The sequence below is a fragment of the Manis javanica genome, chromosome 2 (genome assembly GCF_040802235.1).
Source record: "Manis javanica isolate MJ-LG chromosome 2, MJ_LKY, whole genome shotgun sequence".
NCBI lineage: Eukaryota > Metazoa > Chordata > Mammalia > Pholidota > Manidae > Manis > Manis javanica.
Window position 1 is genome coordinate 30190776 of NC_133157.1, and position 17257 is coordinate 30208032.

Genomic DNA, 17257 nt, shown 5'->3' on the forward strand with positions numbered 1-17257 from the left:
TATTTACTTCTTCACTTTCTTCCCTTTCATTAAAAAGTGCTTGCCCATTAAGAATGCAGTTATGTCATCACATAATTTTGGTTTGAGTTTTTCTTATAAATTTTGAGGTTATGTTCTCTGTTGGCTGATTTTCCTTTAAGGATTTAGAAAGCCTTAGCCAGAACACTGAATATATTCTTTCCTTCTAGCTCCTTTAATTGCCAGACCAAAAGCCTTTTTATAATCTTGTCAGTGTTCTCAACAGGGTAGTCCCAAGATTCAAGTTACAGCCTACTTTTTCTGTTTTGTTGCTATGCCAGTTGGTTTTATTCAGTTGATCTGTTTACTTCTTTCATTCTATTCTGAATACTCCACATGTTCTTCCTATCTCTTAGAGCTTTGTCTTTTCTAGATACTTAACACAGTTCTCTCGTGGCTTTGTTCGACTCTAGTCACAGTACTTAGGTCATCCCAATGACATTTATCTTCTCTCTGTTACCCTAGTGCCCGGTAGCATTTTTATATGTAGGCTTCCCCAAAATACTGGATTTTAAAAAGTGAAAATAATGAATTGGGTAACCAGCCTAATTATTTAATATTTGGAATTTTATTCCACAGTAAATGAAGAGAGCTAAGAAAGGTAGATTGAAGTTAAGGCCTTAATAATAATAAGAGTAGTTCTTTTAAAGAACATACTGTTTCTAATACATTTAAACTATCATGATGTATTGGAGATTCATGATGTATGGGGATTATGTGAGCCCCAGCTTTCAGGCATAGATTTGCCAGTGTCTCTTTTGGTAACTTGGACATCTCATATAATTTTACACTGATAATTTAAATTTTTCCCAAGCATATCTATGTAAAGCGAAGGCACAGTTGTCATGAGAATGTGATCAGCTATGTTTCTGAATATTTGGCACAGATATATATTAGACTTCAGGGTTGCTGTCTTTGAAGTGGTGACATAAATGAGGAAAATCTGAAAGTCTCATTTTTAATTTTTGAAGTTTTCTTAAGCAAAGTTTTCAGTTTTCTTTGATAAACTTTGCTATATGTAAGTTGACTTTCATGTGAAAGTATTTGAAATATGCATTGTTTTTGACCTCCTTAATGTAAAAATTTTTCTAATTATTTCATTTGAAGTTATTAGTATAGTAGGAATACTTAGTTGTTAAAGTTTTATCTGCCTAGACCAAAATTATGTTTTAAAAATGAGACTTTGTTTTTGAGTAGGTATTCACAGAGTACAATTCAAAACAGAATAATAGTGGAAGTCTTCTTCCCTTCCCTATCTCCTAGCCACTCATTTTGCCTCCCCAGTTTTAAATGTATTTCTGTTATCTTCTGTGTCTTCATAAATGACTACATATGTTTTTTTTTCTCCTTTTATAAAAATAATGTACTCTATACACTTACTTGGACTGTGTCATTATTGTGACCATTTTTTCTGAGCACTGAAGGAAGAATTGTATGATCTTGCTGTTAATGATGGAAACAGTTGATAGGGAGAGATCACAAAGAAAAAAGGAGTCTCTAGACAGACCTTTTCCAAATGGAGATTTATGGTTTTAAGGTTAATGTTAATTGCCATTTGTGAAATACTAAATGGTTGTAAAATAATATTTTTTTTAACATAGATAAACTCTGAATAAGAGTAATAAAACCAACCCAGTTTAAGAAATTTTTCATTGTTTTTGAAAACTCGGTGTGCCTTTCTCCTCTCCCTTTAGGGCAATGCTGCCATAAATTTTATCATACTCTTGCTTTATAGTTTTACCATATTAGCATATAACTCCAAACTCTATTTTTTAGTTTTATCTATACATTTAAAAACTTGGATAAAAACTTGGATAACTCCAAGTTATCTTTACATTTAAAAAGTGAAATAATTGTTTTTCAGTAATTTGTTTTTTATTCAGTGTACGCTGTAAGACATCTATAGTAATCTAATCAGCAGGTCATTCTTTTTCATTGCTGTATAGTATTCCATTGCAGCAAGATACCATGACTGATGCATTTTTTTTCATAGTTTGAGTATTTTTAGCTTCCACTTAATCTCTACTTTTGGCATATTAGCTGTGTCTCTTTGTTTTAGGCGTTTTTTTTCTCTCTAACTAAACATAATGTATCTTCAAATTATATTATACCACTTCATGCCATAATGTAATGTGTAATAATCTGTGAAGTCATTCTTATCTTTGTTTTTTGATAATGTCTTTCTCCACATGCTTTTTGTCCTACATATTTTTAAGATTTATTACTTCTTTCATTAGTTTGACTATGTTAATGACTTGGTGTTACTTTCTTTGTGTTTCTTTTAGCTTGATGATTGATGATTTTTTTTAGGTTTATGGTTTATTGTGTTGGGAAAAAATATTGGACATTATTCCTTCAGAAAAATGTTTTGGTTTCCCGTCTTGGAACTCCGATTACATGTGTATTAAGACTACCTTATCTGTCCTGCAGAACTTTGAGACTTTCTTTGTATTTTTCTGTCTGTTTCAGAAAGTGTGCTTTATCTTCAAGTTCACTGATCTTTTCCTCAGTATCTAAACTGCTCTTAAATCTAACCAAAAACGTTTTCTTTTTTAAATGAAGAGTTTTTTTTGTATTTTTTAAAGAGCAGTTTTAGGTTCACAACAAAATTGAAGGGAAGGGACAGGTATTTCCTATATACTGCTCCCCCTGCCTCCCTAATATATATGGCTTCCTCCCCACCAGATGTTATCAATATCTTCACCAGAGTGGTACATTTGTTACAGTCAATGAATTTACATTGATATAATCACCAAAGCCCACAGTTTATGTTACAGTTCACTCTTGGTGTTCTGTATTCTGTGAAGTCATTTGTGGGTTTGGACAAATGTGTAATGACATGTCTCCATCATTATATGGTATACAGAGTATTTTCACTGCTGTAAAATCCTTTGTGCTCTGCCTATTCATCCCTATCCCAAACCCCTAGCAAACTGATTTTTTTACTGTCTCCATAAATTTGCCCTTTTCAGAATGTCATATATTTTGAACATACAGTTATATAACCTTTTCAGATTGGCTTCTTTCAGTTAGTAATATTCATTTAAGGTTCCTTGTATGTCTTTTCATAGAGTTGTAGCTCATTTCTTTTTAGTGCTGAATAATACTCCATTGTCTTGATTTATGATTTATCCATTTACCTACTTGAAGGACAGCTTGATTGCTTCCAAATTTTAGCAATTATGAATAAAGGTGTTAATAAATATTCATGTATAGGTTTTGTGTGGACATGTGTTTTTAACTCTTTGGGTAAATAACAAGGAGAGCAATTTCTGGATCATATGGTAAGAGTGTGTTTAATTTTGTAGGAAACCACCTAACTGTCTTCCAGTGTGGCTGTATTATCATTTTGCATTCCAAGCAGCAGTGAATGACAGTTTCTGTTGCTCCACATCCTTGCTAGATTTGGTGGTGTCAGTATTCCAGATTTTGGCCATTTTAATAGGTGTGTAGTGGCATCTCTTTATTATTTTAATTTGCATATCTCTGATAATGTAGGTTGTGAACATCTTTTTATATGCTGATTTGCACCTCTTCTTTGTGAGGTGTCTGTTATGGTCTTCGGCCTACTTTTTAATTGGGCCGTTTTAATGTTGACTTTTAAGACATCTTTGAATATTTTGGGTAACAGTCCTTTATCAGATGTGTCTTTTGCAAAGATTTTTTTCCCCCTTCTGTGGCTTGTCTTTTCATTCTCTTGGTATTATCTTTCACAGAGCAGAAGTTTTCAATTTTAATGTGGTCGAGCTATTAGTTATTTCTTTAATGCATTGTGTCTTTGGTATTGTATCTGAAAGTCATCACCATACTCAAGGTCATCTAGGTTTTCCTCCTATGTTACCTTCAGGGGTTTAATTGTTTCTCATTTTATTCTTAGGTTTGTTTATTCTATTTTGAGTTAATTTTTGTGAAATGTGTAAATGCTCTGTCTAGTTTTTTTTTTTTTTTTTTTTGTATGTGGATATCCAATTGTTAACAGCACCATTTGTTGATAAGACAATCTTTGCTCCATTATCAAAGACCAGCTGACTCTGATGGTCTATTTCTGGGTCCTCTGTTCTGTTCCATTGATCTGTTTGTCTCTTTCACCAATGCCACATTGACTTGATTATTGAAACTTGGTAGTAATTTTTAAAGTTGAGTAGTGCTCAGTCCAACTTTGCTTTTCTCCTTCAATATTATGTTGGCTATTCTAAGTCTTTTGCCTCTTTATGTAAACTTTAGAATCTGTTAGTATCCACAAAATGGCTTCCTGCAATTTTGATTGCATTTGCACAAAATGGATCAAGTTGTGAAGAACTGACATCTTGGCAATATTAAAGTCTTTTCTATCATTCATGAACATGGAATATCCTCCATTTATTTAGTTCTTTCAGTTTTATTCACTAGAGTTTTATAGTTTTCCTCATAAAAATTTTGTACATATTTTGTTAAATTTGTATCTAAGCATTTCATTTTTGGGGTGATAATATAAATGGTTTTGTGATTTTAGTTTCAAATACCATTAGTTCATTGTGGTATATAGGAAAGTGATTGACTTATGTTAGTGTTGCATCCTGTAACCTTGCTATAATTGCTTGTTAGTTCTAGATGTCTTTCTTTTTTTGCTCAATTGTTTCGTGTTTTCTACATAGGTGATCATGTCATCTGTGAACAAAGACCAATTAATTTAAAATTTTAAATACTTTTGTATCTCAAGAGCTTTTTTTGTATCTTGTTTCTCTGCATACTATTTTAACTGCTTAAACATTTATAATAGTTTTAGTCTATCTTTTTTTGTCATTTATGTTGATGAATTTTTCTCCCAGTTGTATGGCATATTTTTACGCTTTATGGCATGTCTAGTAGTATTTGTGTGAATTATAGGACAATTGTAATTTTAAGTGGTAGATTTTGTTGTTTTATGAGTGCTCTGTTCTGTTCTGGCAGGTGAGCAGGTTGAGTATCAGCTTTATCCTTTTGAGTCGTGGTTTTAAATTTTGTTGGGGTAGTTTATCAGAGCAGGTAACCTTTACTAAGTCAAGGATCAGCAAATTACAACCTGTAGGCCAAATCTGGTTTAGCCCTGTTTTTGTACCACCCTTCATTTAAGAGTGGTGCTTACATTTTTTAAATGGTTGATGAAACAAAAATACACAAGAATTTGTGATAGAATCTTATGTGGCCTGCAAAGCCTAAAATACTGTTTGGCCTTTTACTGAAAAAGTTTGCCAACCTCTGCCCTACTGCTAATTTATCCCTGCTTTAAGTATGTTCTTTTTCTGAGTATCATGGGAATGACCTGGGTGTTCTATGAAGATTTGCCATTCTGGCTGGTTAGAACTTAAGCATTTCTCTGCTTGATGTTTGGGAATTGTTTTGCTCACAGCTGCTGCTTGTTCTTTGGCCTTGTGGAATTTTGCCTTGTGCATGCATAGCTTTGTATTCAGCGTATACCTGAGGAGACCAGAAATTACTTTCAGTCAGGAGGATAAGAACTTGGCTTTATCAAATGGCCTCTGTTGGAGGACAGAGAATCTTGCCAACTTTTTCACCATCTCAAGGGTCCTCAGGTTAGATTCTTCCAGCACCCAGCATTTCCCAAATTCTTAAGCTGCAAAAGCAGAGAGACTGAAAAAGCTAAGTCAGTAGTTTCTGTGACTCATGGTACTAAAGAAACAATGATTAGGTTAATAAGTTCCTAGTCTGGAAGTGTCTCTGGGATTCAGTGGACACATAAGCTCTCATTGCAGACCTTTGAAGGCTATACTTAGTAATAGACACACACACACACACATCGAGTGTAGATTAAAGGAGAGTTTCACCAGAGAATGGCTGAGGACCTCTGTAGACATTGAAAACTATAAGATATTACTGAGAAATATTAAAGATGATCTAAAAACATGCAGGGATATCTAATACTAATGGATTGGGAGAGTCCAGCATTGGAAAAATGAGATCTCTCCCTAAATTAATCCTGTAGTGTAGATTCATTGTAGTCCAGATCAAAATCAGAGCAGATGTTTTTGTGGAAATTGAAAAGGTGATTGTAAAATTTACATTGACAGGCAGAGGGCCAATAATAACAAGGAAAGTGTTGAATAAAAATAAAAGCGAGAGGAATTATACTACTAGATATCTATTATAAAGCTATGGTAATTAAGCAATTGGGATAAAGGAAAAAGCAAATGGGGCACAGAAGACTGAAAAAACATGTTTGCTAATACTAGGGAATCCATGGGTGGTTTTTAATAGCAGCTTGGGTAAAGTGAGTTTGTTTTCCCCGCCTACCTATGTAGGTAGTGGGATAGGGAAGGAGCCCTAGAAGAGAGGCAGGCTCTCTGTGTCTTAATTGGTTGATTATAGTTGACAGACTGCCAACAGGGGAGGGTAAAGTGTAATCTGCCAAAGTTAAATTTGATGGCATTGTGTTAAGAACATTGGGCTCTGTTTTGTGTGTGAGTATTTGGAAATATTCATTTTGTAAATGGTCTTGATGTAATTTCATTGGTAAATGAACATCTCTAAATCTGGATTTTAGTGTTTTAATAATAGTTCCTTTTCTTTTTTTTTTTTTAGTATTACATTAGTTTCAGGTGTACAACACAGTGATTGAATATTTATATACATGATAATTCTAGGTACCAGCTATCACCATACCAAGTTGTCACAATATTTTGACTATATTCCTTATGCTATACATTACATCCCGGTTACTTACTTACTTTACAATTGGAAGTGTGTACTTTATTTTATTTTATTTATTTGTTTATTCATTCATTCATTCATTCATTCATTCATTCATTCATTTATTTATTTTTATTACTTATTTATTTTTTTGTGAGGGCATCTCTTCTATTTTTTTTGATCAAGTGGATGTTAACAACAATAAAATTCTGTATACGGGACTCAATGCTCAATGTATAATCATTAATCCACCCCAAGCCTAATATTCGTCAGTCTCCAATCTTCTGAAGCATAACAAACAAGTTCTTACATGGAGAACAAATTCTTACATAGTGAATAAGTTACATGGTAAATAGTACAAGGGCAGTCATCACAGAAACTTTCGGTTTTGATCATGCATTATGAACTATAAACAGTTCAAATATAAATATTCGTTTGATTTTTATACTTGATTTATATGTGGATACCACATTTCTCTATTATTATTATTTTTAATAAAATGCTGAAGTGGTAGGTAGATGCAAGATAAAGGTAGAAAACATAGTTTAGTGTTGTAAGAGAGCAAATGTAGATGATCAGGTGTGTGCCTGTAGACTATGTGTTAATCCAAGTTAGACAAGGGCAATAAAACATCCACGGATGCAGCAGATTTCTCTCAGAACGGGGTGGGGGTAAGGTTCTAAGCCTCACCTCTGTTGATCCCCAATTCCTTACCTGGTGGACCCCCTGCGACTGTGCCTGTCTTAGGTTGTTCCTCCCTTGAGGAATCTTACCCGTCTCTGGCTAACCAGTCATCTTCCGGGGCCATACAGGGAAATGTAAAGTTGGTAAGTAAGAGAGAAGCCTTATTGTTTGAAAAGGTTAGTTTTTTACTTCTTTGCAGATTTATGCCCTGTGGCTTCTATGCCCAGCATTTGTCTTGAGGTAACTTTACCACTTGGAAGAATTGTGATACACGGTAAATTCGATATGAGGCACGAATTCTATTTATGGGTTGTAATTAGGAAGGAAGAAGAAAAGCTATAGAAGTAGCAGAAAACATGGGAAGATTGGTTATTTCTTTGACATATCTTCTTGTATAGTAACTTCAGCATGTATAGGTTTTAAACTACTAATTAAATTGTGCACACACATTAACATAATAGGAATGCAGTTACATAACCAAAGCATACTTAAAATTACCAGCCATCTCCAGTGAAACCAAGAAAACCAGGTAGGCACTTTAGGCATTTGTGAAAACTTATCTATGATATGGTGGATATTATCCAACTGAACTTGAATAGTCTGAGAGAAATCAGACAAATTAAAACAACCATTCCTGTGGACTGTTCACATCCCATATGTTCTTTTAACAGTAAATAGTCTGTAGTTGTAAGATTTTGGAGCGCTACAATTTGCACTTCTCCTAATTCTTGGTTGAGTTCCAACAGTGTAGATCCAGTCAAATTTGTTATTTTACTGTATGCACAGGCCAGCTTAGATATCTTCTTCTTCATTCCCATGGCAAGTCCAGGAACCGGTGGGATGAGTGCATCTACACCTGTAGCAGTGCGTGGATCTTTGTTGGGGTTTTTTGATGATCATCTTCTGGCATGAGTCTTCCAGAGAGTGCTGATGTTGGAAGTTCTTTTTCATATCGTATCTTAGTTCATTTTCGGGGTAGCCAAATTAGGCTTTGATCCTCTGTATAAGCACGAACAAACCCTTTGCTTACACTTTTATATGCCCTTTATACCATTGTGTAGAACTCATTGGAGGTCACCACACAGGAACTGCTTTTTTTTTTTTTTTTGTTATCATTAATCTACACTTATATGATGAATATTATGTTTACCAGGCTCTCCCCTATACCAGATCCCCCCTATAAATCCCTTTACAGTCACTGTCCATCAGCATAGCAAAGTGTTGTAGAGTCACTACTTGTCTTCTCTGTGTTGTACAGCTCTCCCCTTTCTCCCACCCCCCATGCATGCTTATCTTAATACCCCTCTTCTTCCCCCCCCTTATCCCTCCCTACCCACTCATCCTCCCCAGTCCCTTTCCCTTTGGTACCTGTTAGTCCATTCTTGAGTTCTGTGATTCTGCTGCTGTTTTGTTCCTTCAGTTTTTCCTTTGTTCTTATACTCCACAGATGAGTGAAATCATTTGGTATTTCTCTTTCTCAGCTTGGCTTATTTCGCTGAGCATAATACCCTCCAGCTCCATCCATGGTGCTGCAAATGGTAGGATTTGCCCTTTTCTTATGGCTGAGTAGTATTCCGTTGTGTATATGTACCACATCTTCTTTATCCATTCATCTATCGATGGACATTTAGGTTGCTTCCAATTCTTGGCTATTGTAAATAGTGCAGCGATAAACATAGGGGTGCATCTGTCTTTCTCAAACTTGATTGCTACATTCTTAGGGTAAATTCCTAGGAGTGGAATTCCTGGGTCAAATGGTAAGTCTTGAGCATTTTGATGTACCTCCATACTGCTTTCCACAATGGTTGAACTAATTTACATTCCCACCAGCAGTGTAGGAGGGTGCCCCTTTCTCCACAGCCTCGCCAACATTTGTTGTTGTTTGTCTTTTGGATGGCAGCCATCCTTACTGGTGGGAGGTGATACCTCATTGTAGTTTTAATTTGCATTTCCCTGATAATTAGCGATGTGGAGCATCTTTTCATGTGTCTGTTGGCCATCTGTATTTCTTTTTTAGAGACTGTCTGTTCAGTTCTTCTGCCCATTTTTTAATGGATTATTTGTTTTTTGTTTGTTGAGGCGTGTGAGCTCTTTATATATTGTGGATGTCAAGCCTTTATCGGATCTGTCATTTTCAAATATATTCTCCCATACTGTAGGGTTCCTTTTTGTTCTATTGATGGTGTCTTTTGCTGTACAGAAGCTTTTCAGCTTAATATAGTCCACTTGCTCATTTTTGCTGTTGTTTTCCTTGCCCGGGAGATATGTTCAAGAAGAGGTCACTCATGTTTATGTCTAAGAGGTTTTTGCCTATGTTTTTTTCAAAGAGTTTAATGGTTTCATGACTTACATTCAGGTCTTTGATCCATTTTGAGTTTACTTTTGTATATGGGGTTAGGCAATGGTCCAATTTAATTCTTCTACATGTAGCTGTCCAGTTTTGCCAGCACCATCTGTTGAAGAGACTGTCATTTTGCCATTGTATGTCCATGGCTCTTTTATTGAATATTAATTGACCATATATGTCTGGGTTAATGTCTGGATTCTCTAGTCTTTTCCATTGGTCTGTGGCTCTGTTCTTGTGCCATTACCAAATTGTCTTGATTACTATGGCTTTATAGTAGAGCTTGAAGTTGGGGCATGAGATCCCCCCTACTTTATTCTTCTTTCTCAGGATTGCTTTGGCTATTTGGGGTCTTTGGTGTTTCCATATGAATTTTTGAATTATTTGTTCCGGTTCATTGAAGAATGTTGCTGGTAGTTTCATAGGGATTGCATCAAATCTGTATATTGCTTTGGGTAGGATGGCCATTTTGACAATATTAATTCTTCCTAGCCACGAGCATGGGGTGAGTTTCCATCTGTTAGTGTCCCCTTTAATTTCTCTTAAGAGTGACTTGTAGTTTTCAGAGTATAAGTCTTTCACTTCTTTGGTTAGGTTTATTCCTAGGCATTTTTTTTTGATGCAATTGTGAGTGGAGTTGTTTTCCTGATTTCTCCTTCTATTGGTTCATTGTTAGTGTATAGGAAAGCCACAGATTTCTGTGTGTTGATTTTGTATCTTGCAACTTTGCTATATTCTGATATCAGTTCTAGTAGTTTTGGGGTGGAGTCTTTAGGGTTTTTTATGTATAGTATCATGTAATCTGCAAATAGTGACAGTTTCACTTCTTCTTTACCAATCTGGATTCCTTGTATTTCTTTGTTTTGTCTAATTGCCATGGCTAGGACCTGCAGTACTATGTTAAATAACAGTGGGGAGAGTGGGCATCCCTGTCTAGTTCCTGATCTCAGAGGAAAAGCTTTCAGCTTCTCGCTGTTCAGTATAATGTTGGCTGTGGGTTTATCATAGATGGCCTTTATTATGTTGAGGTACTTGCCCTCTATTTCCATTTTGCTGAGAGTTTTTATCATGAATGGATGTTGAACTTTGTCAAATGCTTTTTCAGCATCTATGGAGATGATCATGTGATTTTTGTCTTTCTTTTTGTTGATGTGGTGGATGATGTTGATGGACTTTCAAATGTTGTACCATCCTTGCATCCCTGGGATGAATCCCACTTGGTCATGGTGTACGATCCTTTTGATGTATTTTTGAATTCGGTTTGCTAATATTTTGTTGAGTATTTTTGCATCTACGTTCATCAGGGATATTGGTCTGTAGTTTTCTTTTTTGGTGGGGTCTTTGCCTGGTTTTGGTATTAGGGTGATGTTAGCTTCATAGAATGAGTTTGGGAGTATCCCCTCCTCTTCTATCTTTTGGAAAACTTTAAGGAGAATGGGTATTATGTCTTCCCTGTATGTCTGATAAAATTCTGAGGTGAATCCATCTGGCCTGGGGTTTTGTTTTTTGGTAGTTTTTTGATTACCCTTTAATTTCATTGTTGGTAATTGGTCTGTTTAGATTCTCTGTTTCTGGGTCAGTCTTGGAAGATTGTATTTTTCTAGGAAGTTGTCCATTTCTCCTAGATTTCCAAGCTTGTTAGCATATAGGTTTTCATAGTACTCTCTAATAATTCTTTGTATTTCTATGGGGTCCGTCGTGATTTTTCCTTTCTCGTTTCTGATACTGTTGATTTGTGTTTACTCTCTTTTCCTCTTAATAAGTCTGGCTAGAGGCTTATCTATTTTGTTTATTTTCTTGAAGAACCAGCTCTTGGTTTCATTGATTTTTGCTATCGTTTTATTCTTCTCAATTTTATTTATTTCTTCTCTGATCTTTATTACGTCCCTCCTTCTGCTGACCATAGGCCTCATTTGTTCTTCTTTTTCCAATTTCGATAATTGTGATGTTAGACCATTTATTTGGGATTGTTCTTCCTTTTTTAAATATGCCTGGATTGCTATATACTTTCCTCTTAAGACTGCTTTTGCTGTGTCCCACAGTAGTTGCGGCTTAGTGTTGTTGTTGTCGTTTGTTTCCATATATTGCTGGATCTCCATTTTGATTTGGTCATTGATCCATTGATTATTTAGGAGTGTGTTGTTAAGCCTCCATGTGTTTGTGAGCCTTTTTGCTTTCTTTGTACTATTTATTTCTAGTTTTATGTCTTTGTGGTCTGAAAAGTTGGTTGGTAGGATTTCCATCTTTTGGAATTTACTGAGGCTCTTTTTGTGGCCTAGTATGTGGTCTATTCTGGAGAATGTTCCATGTGCACTTGAGAAGAATGTGTATCCTGTTGCTTTTGGATGTAGAGTTCTGTAGATGTCTATTAGGTCCATCTGTTCTAGTGTGTTGTTCAATGCCTCTGTGTCCTTACTTATTTTCTGCCCGGTGGATCTATCCTTTGGGGTGAGTGGTGTGTTGAAGTCTCCTAAAATGAATGCATTGCAGTCTATTTCCCTCTTCAGTTCTGTTAGTATTTGTTTCACATATGCTGGTGCTCCTGTGTTGGGTTCATATATATTTAGAATGGTTATATCCTCTTGCTGGACTGAGCCCTTTATCATTATGTAGTGTCCTTCTTTATCTCTTGTAACTTTCTTTGTTTTGAAGTCTATTTTGTCTGATATTAGTACTGCAACCCCTGCTTTCTTCTCACTGTTGTTTGCCTAAAATATGTTTTTCCATCCCTTGACTTAGTCTGTGTATGTCTTTGGGTTTGAGGTGAGTTTCTTGTAAGCAGCATATAGATGGGTCTTGCTTTTTTATCCATTCTGTTACTCTGTGTCTTTTGATTGGTGCCTTAAGTCCATTTACATTTAGGGTGACTATTGAGAGATATGTACTTATTGCCATTGCAGGCTTTAGATTCATGGTTACCACAGGTTCAAGATTAGCTTCTTTAGTTTCTTACTGTCTAACTTAGCTCGTTTATTCAGCTGTTATATACACTGTCTCAAGATTCTTTTCTTCTCTCCCTTCTTATTCCTCCTCCTCCATTCTTCATATGTTGTGTGTTTTGTTCTGTGCTCTTTTTAGGAGTGCTCCTATCTAGAGCAGTCCCTGTAAGATGCCGTGTAGAGGTGGTTTGTGGGAAGCAAATTTCCTCAGCTTTTCTTGTCTGGGAATTGTTTAATCCCGCCATCATATTTAAATGATAGTCGTGCTGGATACAGTATCCTTGGTTCAAGGCCCTTCTGTTTCATTGCATTAAATATATCATGCCGTTCTCTTCTGTCCTGTAGGGTTTCTGTCGAGAAGTCTGATGTTCGCCTGATGGGTTTTCCTTTATAGGTGACCTTTTTCTCTCTAGCTCTCTTTAAAACTCTTTCCTTGTCCTTGATCCTTGCCATTTTAATTATTATGTATCTTGGTGTTGTCCTTCTTGATCCTTTCTGTTGGGGGTTATGTGTATTTCCGTGGTCTGTTCGATTATTTCCTCCCCCAGTTTGGGGAAGTTTTCAGCAATTATTTCTTCAAAGAGACTTTCCCTTTTCCTTTCTCTTCTTCTTCTCGTACCCCTATAATACGGATATTATTCCTTTTGGATTGGTCACATAAATCTCTTAGTATTGTTTCGTTCCTGGAGATCCTTTTATCTCTCTTTATGTCAGCTTCTATACGTTCCTGTTCTCTGGTTTCTATTCCTTCAATGGCCTCTTGCATCTTATCCGTTCTGCTTATAAATCCTTCCAGGGATTGTTTCACTTCTGTGCTCTCCTTCCTGACATCTGTGATCTCCCTCTGGACTTCATCCCATTGCTCTTGCATTTTTCTCTGCATCTCATCCCATTGCTCTTGCATTTTTCTCTGCATCTCTGTCAGCATGTTCATGATTTTTATTTTGAATTCTTTTTCAGGAAGACTGGTTAGGTCTGTCTCCTCAGGTGTTGTCTGTCTCTGTGATCTTTGTCTGCCTGTAGTTTTGCCTTTTCATGGTGATAGAGATAGTTTGCACAGCTGGTACGAGTGACAGCTGGAAGAGCTTTCCTTCTTGTTAGTTTGTGGCCTTCCTCCTCTGGGAGAAAAGCGACCTCTAGTGGCTTGTGCTTGGCAGCTGTGCGCAGACAGTGCTTCTGCTTCCTGCCCGGTTGCCATGGAGTTTATCTGCTGTGCTCTGGGTGTGGCCTGTCTCCGGCTGTTCCTCCAAAATGGTGGAGCCCTGTTGGAGGGGGAGCGGCTGGGAGGCTATTATCTCCCTAAGGAGCCTCTGTGCTCCCTGCTGCCCAGGGGGTTAGAGTGCCCAGAGATCCCCAGATTCCCTGCCTCTGTGCTATGTGTCCTGTCCTGCCCCTTTAAGACTTCCAAAAAGCACTCTCCAAACCATAGCAACAACAGCAACAACGAAAGAAAAAAAAAAATTAAACAGATAATTAAAAAAAAAAGAAAGAACGCGCAATTTTCTTCGTCCTCAGGCGCCGGTCTCAGGCACCCGCTCACCAGTCTTGCTGCCCTGTTTCCCTAGTATTGGGGTCCCTGTCCCTTTAAGGCTTCCAAAAAGCACTCGCCAAAAAAAAAAAAAAAAAAAAAAAAAAGCTGCTCCCGTTTCTTTGTTCTCCGGCGTCGGCCTCAGGCACCCACTCACTGGTCCTTCCGCCCTGTTTCCTTAGTATCCAGGTACCCGCGCATGCACTTTGTCTGTGCTCTGGTCCGGAATCCTGGGGTTGGGTGTTCAGCAGTCCTGGGCTCCCTCCCTACTGACTCCTCTCCTCCCGCTGGGGGCTGGGGGGAGGGGCGCTTGGGTCCCGCCGGGCCGGGGCTTGTATCTTACCCCCTTCGCGAGGCGCTGGGTTCTCGCAGGTGTGGATGTGGTCTGGATGTTGTCCTGTGTCCTCTGGTCTCTATTTTAGGAAGAGTTGTCTGTTCTATTTTCATAGATAAATATGGTTTTGGGAGGAGATTTCTGCTGCTCTACTCACGCCGCCATCTTCTCTGCCTGTAATAGTTCCTTTTTATATTCTTCTTACCTTTTAATTCAATAAAAATGGCTTCATAATAAAGTTTTGTGTGCATATCTGTATATATTCTGGTACTATTAGGTAAGAGACACTTCAACCTAGAAATTAAGTGTATAAAACCTTAAAAAGAAGTCTTTTTTTATATATTAAAAATAAAAACACAAAAAACCTTCATGTCTAAATTGGATCACATTACCATGGCTGTTCTGAAACTGTAGTGCAAGCAAGGTCATGGTTGTGACACATACTAGTTTCTGTAAACATAGTAATGTGCAGAAGTGAGGACTGTGTATATATGTGTATGTTTGTGTACACATATATACTTGTATTAGTATTTATTTTTATCTTGAAACAGTGTCAAACTTAGAGAGAAATTACAATAAAAACTTTGTTTTCTTGACAGACATATAATGCTCATAGCCCGTACTTTTTTGTGTGTATCTTACAAAGAAGATCATTGTATTACATAAGCATGATAAGTCATCCAAACTAGGAAATTGACATTGGTGCACTGTGTCATATAATCTTTGAACCTTACTTGTGTTTTGCCAGTTGTCCCTGTAATGTCTTAAAGGGTCCAGCTGAAATCATTCATTGCATTTAGTCATGTATGTTTAGTCTCCTTAAATCTGGAATAGTTCGTCAGTCTTCCCTTGTCTTTTGTTGACTTTGATAATTTTGAAGAACACAGGAAAGTTATTTTGTAAAATTTGCTTCTGTTTGGATTTATGTTTCCTCAAGGTTAGATTCAAGTTATGTAAATTTGGTGGGAATATGACACAGGTGATGGTGCTCATATCCTGTCAGGGGGTGCATGGTTTTGATTTGTCATGTACTTCTGTCATTTGATTAAATGGTATTTGGCTGCAGTAAAAATACTGTTTAATTTTTCCTCTTTGTAATTAATATTTTATGATCAGATACTTTGAAGCAATGTAAGTATCATATTCTTTTTTTACTCTATTCATTTATTTGTGTTAGTATGGTTTCTTATTTTATTGAGTAGGTTAAAACTCCTTGTAGTTATTACTAATTTTGATAATCTCCTGTTTGCCATTGGCACTCCCTTGAAGCTGGTTGCTTTGTTCTTTTGACATGTCCTCATTTTTCTCTGAGTATTTCCTTTCTTGTACCAAAGATTGTTCCAGATTCATATTGTACTTTCCCTGGGTTAGCCCTACAATCACGTATTTCCTGAAGAAGCCCAGTTTTCCTTCAAGAAGAGAATGGTATTTAGAGACCAACTTCTGGACTGTCTTTGTGGTCATTGCTGTTGGATGTTGCTATTCCTACACCTTCTCAGTGGATAGAAATCAGGAGTTTACCACTACTGGGTTCATTCTAGTTGTCGCCTTTTCCTTTTGTAACTGCCTTTTCTGATTGTGGGAAAGCTAGCTTCTGTTTACTTACTATATTTACTTGATCAGTTCCTCTGCCTGTAGTCAGTCTCCTTTTGGTGCTGCCCCTCTTCTCACTCCATTTGAATTCCAGCCCTTGGGGACAGTCTGCCTCTACTTTTTCATGGATAGTTCTTGCCACTCCAGTTCTCCCACCCACTTCAGTGCTGATGTTTACCTAGTTCAGCCCCACTCAAAGACTTAGATCAGAAAGGGACAGGGAAGCAGAAGGGAAGGGTTTAAGTGGGTATTTATTATTGAATGGGTCTTTTTAAATGTGATTTATTTCTTATTAATAAAAATAAGGACTGTGCTTGTTTTGAGGTAAAAAGATAGCATTAGAAATACAGTTGACCCTTGAACAACACTGGTTTAAATGGCATGGGCATACTTCTATGTGGATTTTTTACAGTAAATATATTAAACTTTTTGGAGATTTATAACAATTTGAAAAAACCTTTTCTTTAGCTTACTTAATTGTAAGAACATGGTATATAATACACATAGCATAAAATATGTGTAAATTGACTCTATGAGTGAGTACAGCTTTTGTTAAAATAGTAGGCTATTAGTCATTTAGTTCTGCAGGAGCCAAAGTTACATGCAGATTTTTCACTGCATGGGCGTCAGCACCCTTCACTCCTGCTTTGTTAAGGGTTATGTTGTTACTATAAGTATAAAAACTAAGAAAAATTGCCATGTGAAAACAGAGGTATCAATGTACAAGAGGTTTTATAGAGAAATAATGCATTGAGCTGTTGGTTTTTGAGGGTTGACTGACAGTTCTCTTAAATTTAGCTTGATTGTCCTCTTCCTAGAGTGATACTCTTCTTTCCATCAGTCCTTGTCTCTCCGTGTGATTTTTCTGTGTATTTCATTTTTGGCACTATACTTCATCAGTTTCTGCAGTTGTGTTACGATGTCTCTGAAGGACTAGATACTGGTCCTCTCATTTTCTTGATAGCTTAGAAAATTTAAAGTACCAGGGACTTGACTCCCACTTCCCTCTTACTTTGCTGCTTTTCCTGTAGACTGTTTTCCTTTTACCATTGGGGAGTAGGAGGCAGTGTTACAATTTATTTGAATAAGATAGTACTATTTTCTGGATCATTAAGTATTTTCCTGTATGTTTTCCACCAAATGTAGAAAAG

The 17257-nt window shown here is 36.7% G+C and overlaps 1 protein-coding gene across 2 annotated transcripts in view; it reads left to right on the forward strand.

Annotated features, from left to right (window-relative positions):
* The window catches only part of TEX10 (testis expressed 10), a 55122-nt gene that overhangs the window by 29591 nt on the left and 8274 nt on the right, over positions 1-17257 (forward strand). The gene's annotated exons all lie outside the window — the stretch shown is intronic.